This window comes from Betta splendens, chromosome 19 (assembly GCF_900634795.4).
Source record: "Betta splendens chromosome 19, fBetSpl5.4, whole genome shotgun sequence".
NCBI lineage: Eukaryota > Metazoa > Chordata > Actinopteri > Anabantiformes > Osphronemidae > Betta > Betta splendens.
The window spans coordinates 4,310,147-4,316,297 of record NC_040898.2 but is presented as its reverse complement, the minus strand read 5'-3'; the positions used below and the strand labels follow the sequence as shown (position 1 = coordinate 4,316,297).

At 38.3% G+C, this 6,151-nt stretch overlaps 1 long non-coding RNA gene across 1 annotated transcript; it reads right to left on the bottom strand.

Annotated features, from left to right (window-relative positions):
- Positions 1 to 2,149: 2,149 nt before the first annotated feature.
- Positions 2,150 to 5,943, bottom strand: LOC129603421 (uncharacterized). Its single transcript, XR_008693271.1, has 4 exons — positions 4,987 to 5,943; positions 3,980 to 4,511; positions 3,293 to 3,508; positions 2,150 to 2,555 (listed from the first exon to the last, which is right to left on the bottom strand). It is a non-coding gene; the product is annotated as an uncharacterized LOC129603421 (long non-coding RNA).
- Positions 5,944 to 6,151: the final 208 nt, after the last annotated feature.

Genomic DNA, 6,151 nt, shown 5'->3' with positions numbered 1-6,151 from the left:
AGGTAGAGACGACCACAGGCATCCTGAAGGCCAAGTTCCAGTGTCTGCGTGGCCTTAGGGTCAGTCCAGAGAGGGCATGTGACAATATGGTGGCGTGTGTGGTCCTTCACAACATTGCCACAATATGAGGAGAGCCACCCTCCTTGTCTTGCTGAAGATGACTGTGAGGATCCAGTAGTAAACCAAGTCGACCACAGAGATGGAAGACTCTTAGGACATATGATTTGTCAGAATCACTTTTATTAAGGTTTCTGCACCAAAGCACACATCATATCTTCATGTCCTGAAAAATAAAATGGAATATTATTTACATTGCTTCACACAAAGTCCCAGACTGTGTGCTTTCTGGAGGGTCCAATAATACAATCCGTCCATCAGTGACTGCAAGACAATGCAACCCATAAGATCAAAGTGAAATAATGTCAGAGTACTACCACGTTGTAGAAGCCTATGCAAAATATAGATCTTGTAATTGTGTAATCAAATCTTACCTTTTTGTAGGATTTTGTGTTTCATTTTGACTTGGGACAGAATTTCTCTTTCTCCAGAAGGATTACACCTTATTAAACAAGAATATTACTATTATCTAATATTACAGTATTCAAATCTCATGGAATTAATAGTACAAAATGATGTGGAAGTTATGTTTAGTTTTCCTTTACAATAAAAGAGGAGGGCAACATAACGGTAATTAAATAAACTCAATTTACTTTATTTTTATTTCTTTTCCTTCGCCGATGCAGCTGTGTTGCTTTTTCTATTAATAATCGTCTTAAATTCTTCATTCTCTGCATTAAAACCTCCAACTCCGCCGTATTAAATACGCTGCCATTATAGTGTTTCCATGGTGACTCGTGAATTCGGCGATCCATTGACAATGTCTTTATATTTACGCAGTGCACTTGCGTTAACTCTGGGTTACCGACAGGAGGTAGATTAACCTAACTCGTATCAGGGTGAGCTGGTTCTGGGTTAATCAACCCAGAGTTCAGGGTTTAGCAGAAGGTTAATCAACCCTGCTTTCTGGAACACACCCCCAGGGATAATATATGGTTTTTCATAGCATAGCATAGATTTTCAAGATCAAAGTGAAATAAAGTCAAGAGTACTACAACATTGTAGAAGCCTATGCAAGATATAGATCCTGTAATTGTGTAATCAAATCTTACTTTTTTGTAGGATTTTGTGTTTCATTTTGACTTGCTCCAGAAGGATTACACCTTTTATACAAGAATATTACTATTATCTAATATTATTCAAATCTCATGGAATTAATAGTACAAAACGATGTGGAAGTTATGTTCAATTCCCCTTTACAATACACAACATAACGGTAATAAACTAAAGTACGCCCCCTACTTATTTCACATTTTTGAGAGTTTATCCAACCTGGTTCAAGAACCATTGTTTCAAATTTGGCGGACTGGGTACGTCTGCATTCTCTTGACCACTCACAGAACCAGCTTCGGCCCCGCCGAGACAAACCTGGACCCCTAAACGTACCTGCAACATTTTGTTACAGTCACTCACTTCAGTTACAGACAAAAGAACAAGTCACTTACTGACACAAACTGACATGGGGCCATTAGGGTTCAGAAAGTGCTCCGTTGTTCGTTCCAACCAGCATCGCAGCGTTTAATTTTACTGGCGGAGCGAGAAAGAAGAACTTTATGGATTAATTTTATTGTAAATGGACCGGTGACTGAATGCTTCTTTGTGTGTGGATACCGTTTCACCTCCATCTACTTTGAAAACGAGGGTAAATTAATTACTGGGCTTGAGGTTGAAGAAGCGCTCCGTTCCTACAAGACGTGATCCACTTGCTGCTTTCCCAAACGTAAGTACATGCATGATACTTATTGGATGTATGTACTCCAGGAGTTTCTTTGGTTATAATCTAGCCTCTACATATTGTTAAGAGTACATTTGTGAAGATTGTGAGATACATAGATACATACATTAATCTACTAATCTATTCTCTATACCTTCTAGAGTGGTGTCAAGGAAAACAGCTGCATCCTCCATCTGTACAGCAGTTGCACTGCTTCCGATGTCTTCCAAAACGTGATGAAGACAAAAAAGATCCTCAAATCTCCCCAGCCAACTGCCCATGACTGTACCTGTTTCACTTCTAAAACTATGCTTTCATCATAACTATGAATCCTACCCATTCATTTTGTGGTCTGTTTACCCTACTTCCTTTCATTAATCCATCAGGCTACTCTACCTGCACATTAAATTGTGAAGGTAACTTATTCAGCATTATAGTGCTGGTGCATTGGTTGACAATAAAGTTAGCTTTGACTATTGCTGTTTCACCGAACTATTTTTTAATGAGGGGAAAACAGACAAATGTTTTATAATATTTCAACTTTTATTGAGGTATTGCAACGAAAACAGTAATTTATTTATTTCACAGGTGGTCTAAGTCCAACAGGAAACACTGCCCTGATCCACAGGACCAGGGAAGATGGGATGGGACAGCTTGGACTCTTTGCCCTAGAAGTCCCCAGCACCAGCTAACAAGACTTCTCTAGACTAGATACCTGCAACGACTTAATATGCACACAGACATAGTACTTTCAAATTTATGAAGAAAAAAACAATAACTACATTTCTATTAGTTATATATTAGCACTTGATATATCATACACCTTACTAAAAGCAAATAAAAATATATTAGGTCAATATGTATTTAGAACCAAAGATGTGCAAACCAGAGTTCCCAGGTACGTTATGATTAATCTGTAAATAGTAAAATGTTCTAAAATTGTTTATAAATTTCTAAGATACTGATTTATTATTATTTATTTATTATTAATTGTAATTTATTATATACATGTGTAATTGTCTGATATACTGTATATTAAATGTGTTCTGTAATGAATACACATTCAATCATACTGGCTCCATCCTGGATCATCAACCATAAATGATAAATAGGTTTGGCAACTAGTTCAGGGGTCTTGAGGTAAAATTTATCAAATTTTAATTTTAAATACCATATCGCATTAATAAAAGTATTAAACACATGCAATATCTTGACACCATTATGGAAAAATTATTTTGACAGCAGAAGCACGAGAAAGAAAAAAAACATGTAAAAATGAGTTTATATTAGTTTATCGAGCTATGCTCCCAAACAGGCTGTAGTTGTGTTATAAATATTCTGTTAATTAATTCAGGCTGCTTATTGGCAACCATTAGTATTAGTGTTAGCAGCCGCTAATCAAGTTGCATATTATATAAATCAATAAATTAAATTAAATGTGAAATTGCCAGTTAGACGTACCTTGGGCCAGTCGAAGTGTAACCACTTGCACAGCCTCCCATTCGACTTCAGACTCAGATTTTGGATCAAACGTATGGTTGAACTCCACTACGAGGACGAGTTAGCCAGTTTTGCTGTTACAGTGGATTCAGTGACCGTGACGTTTGATTCCTCGGTGGATCACGGCTATGCGCTTCCTCAAAGGGGTGTGGCGATCAACTTTGCTACGGCACGTCCCTAAAACAGAGCGTTGTGGATGAGAGCTTAAAACACACATTTTCAGATGGGCCGTGTGGGTGATCTACAGAGCTTTTTAGGCATTAAAAGTTACAGACACCTTACTGAGACATCAAGGTCCAATTCTTTAGCATTGCGTAGCTTGAAAAAAGCTTGTGCATGGACCTTTAAAGTTAATGTGATCCTACAAATGAATCATCTTTCATCACATTCAGGAGTGAGAAGAGATGAGGAGTGGACATGTACAACTTTATTTGTTCTGTTAGGTTATGGTAAGAAAAACATAGGATAAGTGCATAAAGATGTTGCTATAAGTTGAATAAGTTGTCATTCTAATTTTAATATATTTCATTGACAGTAGTATAATATAGTGTAGTAGTGTTTCTCTGTTTTAGCTGCAGAAGGTGACACCAGGCAATGGTAAATACAACTAAAATGTTATTCAAGTATTTCTCTGACGTATTTACTCACTCTGCATTCTAATGCTTTCACTTTACCAGAGACGACCGATCTGGACCATGGTCCTGCAGTCCAAGGAGATGTCAGAGCGATTGCAGGAACTACGGCTGCACAATTACATTCAGTAAGAATGACATATCGTGGCTTATTCGTAGTCTGTACTTTACGTCATGTACTCCTGAAGCCAATGTTTTCATTTTGGTTGCGACAGGTGCAGCTGTGGAGGATGGACACAACAGACACCATAGCTACCTGGAGAGAAGTTGTCAGCCGTGCATACGGAGGCTCAATGCTGTAAGTAATCACCTGAGTAGTAAAGTGGTGATAAGCTTAACATCTCAATGCAGACTGGTATGTTAACAACACATCTGTTTGTGATGTTTCTTCTAGCATCCTTCAGCTCTTTGCTCCCTCCAGCCTCCGGTCCCGACAGAGGGGAGTCTCCCAGTCCCAACCACGTAGAGGAAGTGTCTTTATCACTGCTCCCTCTGTGCTGCTGGGTTTGGGAGACTCTTCACATAATCAGTGGTGTTGACCTCCATCTCTAAACAGAAGACAGTCAAGACAAGTCATATTCATAAATGATTTGAAACAAATTGTAATAAATATGTTTCATGTTAAACATCTTTTACTTTAAATTTCTTCATGTTTTACTGTGAGATTCTGAATATGTTGATCAAATGGTAAAAATAATTACTCATTACTCATGACACTTTTACAACACTTTCATGAAGCGCTAAATAACAGACTGAGATCAGAATTTTGTTGTAACACTAATCGGGTTGTTCATTTGTCCCTAGGAACCTCTTCCTTACTTCACTTTACTACATACATCAACTTATTGAATACATATGTAATAATTAGCGAGTCTGAAACAATAATGATGTAACTGCATGTCGTGTCCACACTGGTTGGTGACAGTCTCCAGTTCCTGAGTTAATCTCTAGCTAAAGGAGACAAGCTGATCTAAGATCAGTGGGAGAAGTAGAACACTGTCACAGCCTGATAATCTCACATACAGTAGGAAAACCTTCCATGTGCACGTGTTCCGCAGAGACCTCCTTGAAACACAATGCAATGATGTGTTGAATCTTGTGAACCTATTGAGGTAGATGTGACACACTCCTATTTAGAGGCAAAAGCATCGGTGTTGTCCGAGTACAAACACAAGAGCTTTGGCAGATATGTGGTACATGGGAGACTTCCTACCTGCTCTCTAACAGAGGAGAAGACGAAGGACATTGTCTCTGTCTCAGATCTGTGTCCATCAGAGGCATCACTATGGGGTGCCGAATGTAAAAGGAGCACCTATAACTAGTTTCTCACTTTTAACTTAATGACACAACATGTTTTCTCACATTTAGTTAAACGTGCAAAAGTCTAAATGTAAATGTTAAATGTTAAACCTAAATGTTAAATGTAAATGTTAAATGTAAATGTTAAATGTAAATGTTAAATGTTCGCCGAGTGTAAACTGAATATTCATGAATGGGCAAGTAGACTCCACCCCTACCGTCAAACAGCGCAGGTCTAAGATCAGACACGCGAACTCAATCACCTCAAACAGTGCGCGCAAACCCCGCCCACATCTGATCTGGAAACTTTTGTTTTTAGCCTGGACGTAACTTCGGCTAGCTAGTATAGTTAGCCAACTAATTCTCCACCGGCGCCACAGAAATATTCTTTTTAAACCTACTTGACTCCTCATTAATGGTGTTTACGACAGAACGGCAGTTTAAAGCGGAGCCTCAGCCCGCACACCTGCCGTTACAGCCCGTTCAATCTCCCCCAACGGGAGGGAGTCGGAGCTGGCGGCCATGATGGCTTCGACTTCAGGCTTCTCTCCAGTATTTTCGTGCACCGATCCAGAGTCAGATGTGGGCGGAGCTATGCGTACGTGAGGTGATTAAGTCCGCGTCACTGACCTAGAATCATAGAGGGTGGAGTCTACCTAAATATTCAGTTCGATCATGTAACATTTACATTTAACATTTACATTTAACATTTTACATTTACATTTACATTTACATTTACATTTACATTTACATTTACATTTACCTTTACCTTTAACATTTACATTTATATTTAACATTTACATTTATATTTAACATTTACATTTAGACTTTTGCACATTTAACTAAATGTGAGAAAGCATGTTGTGTCATATAGTTAAATGTGAGAAAA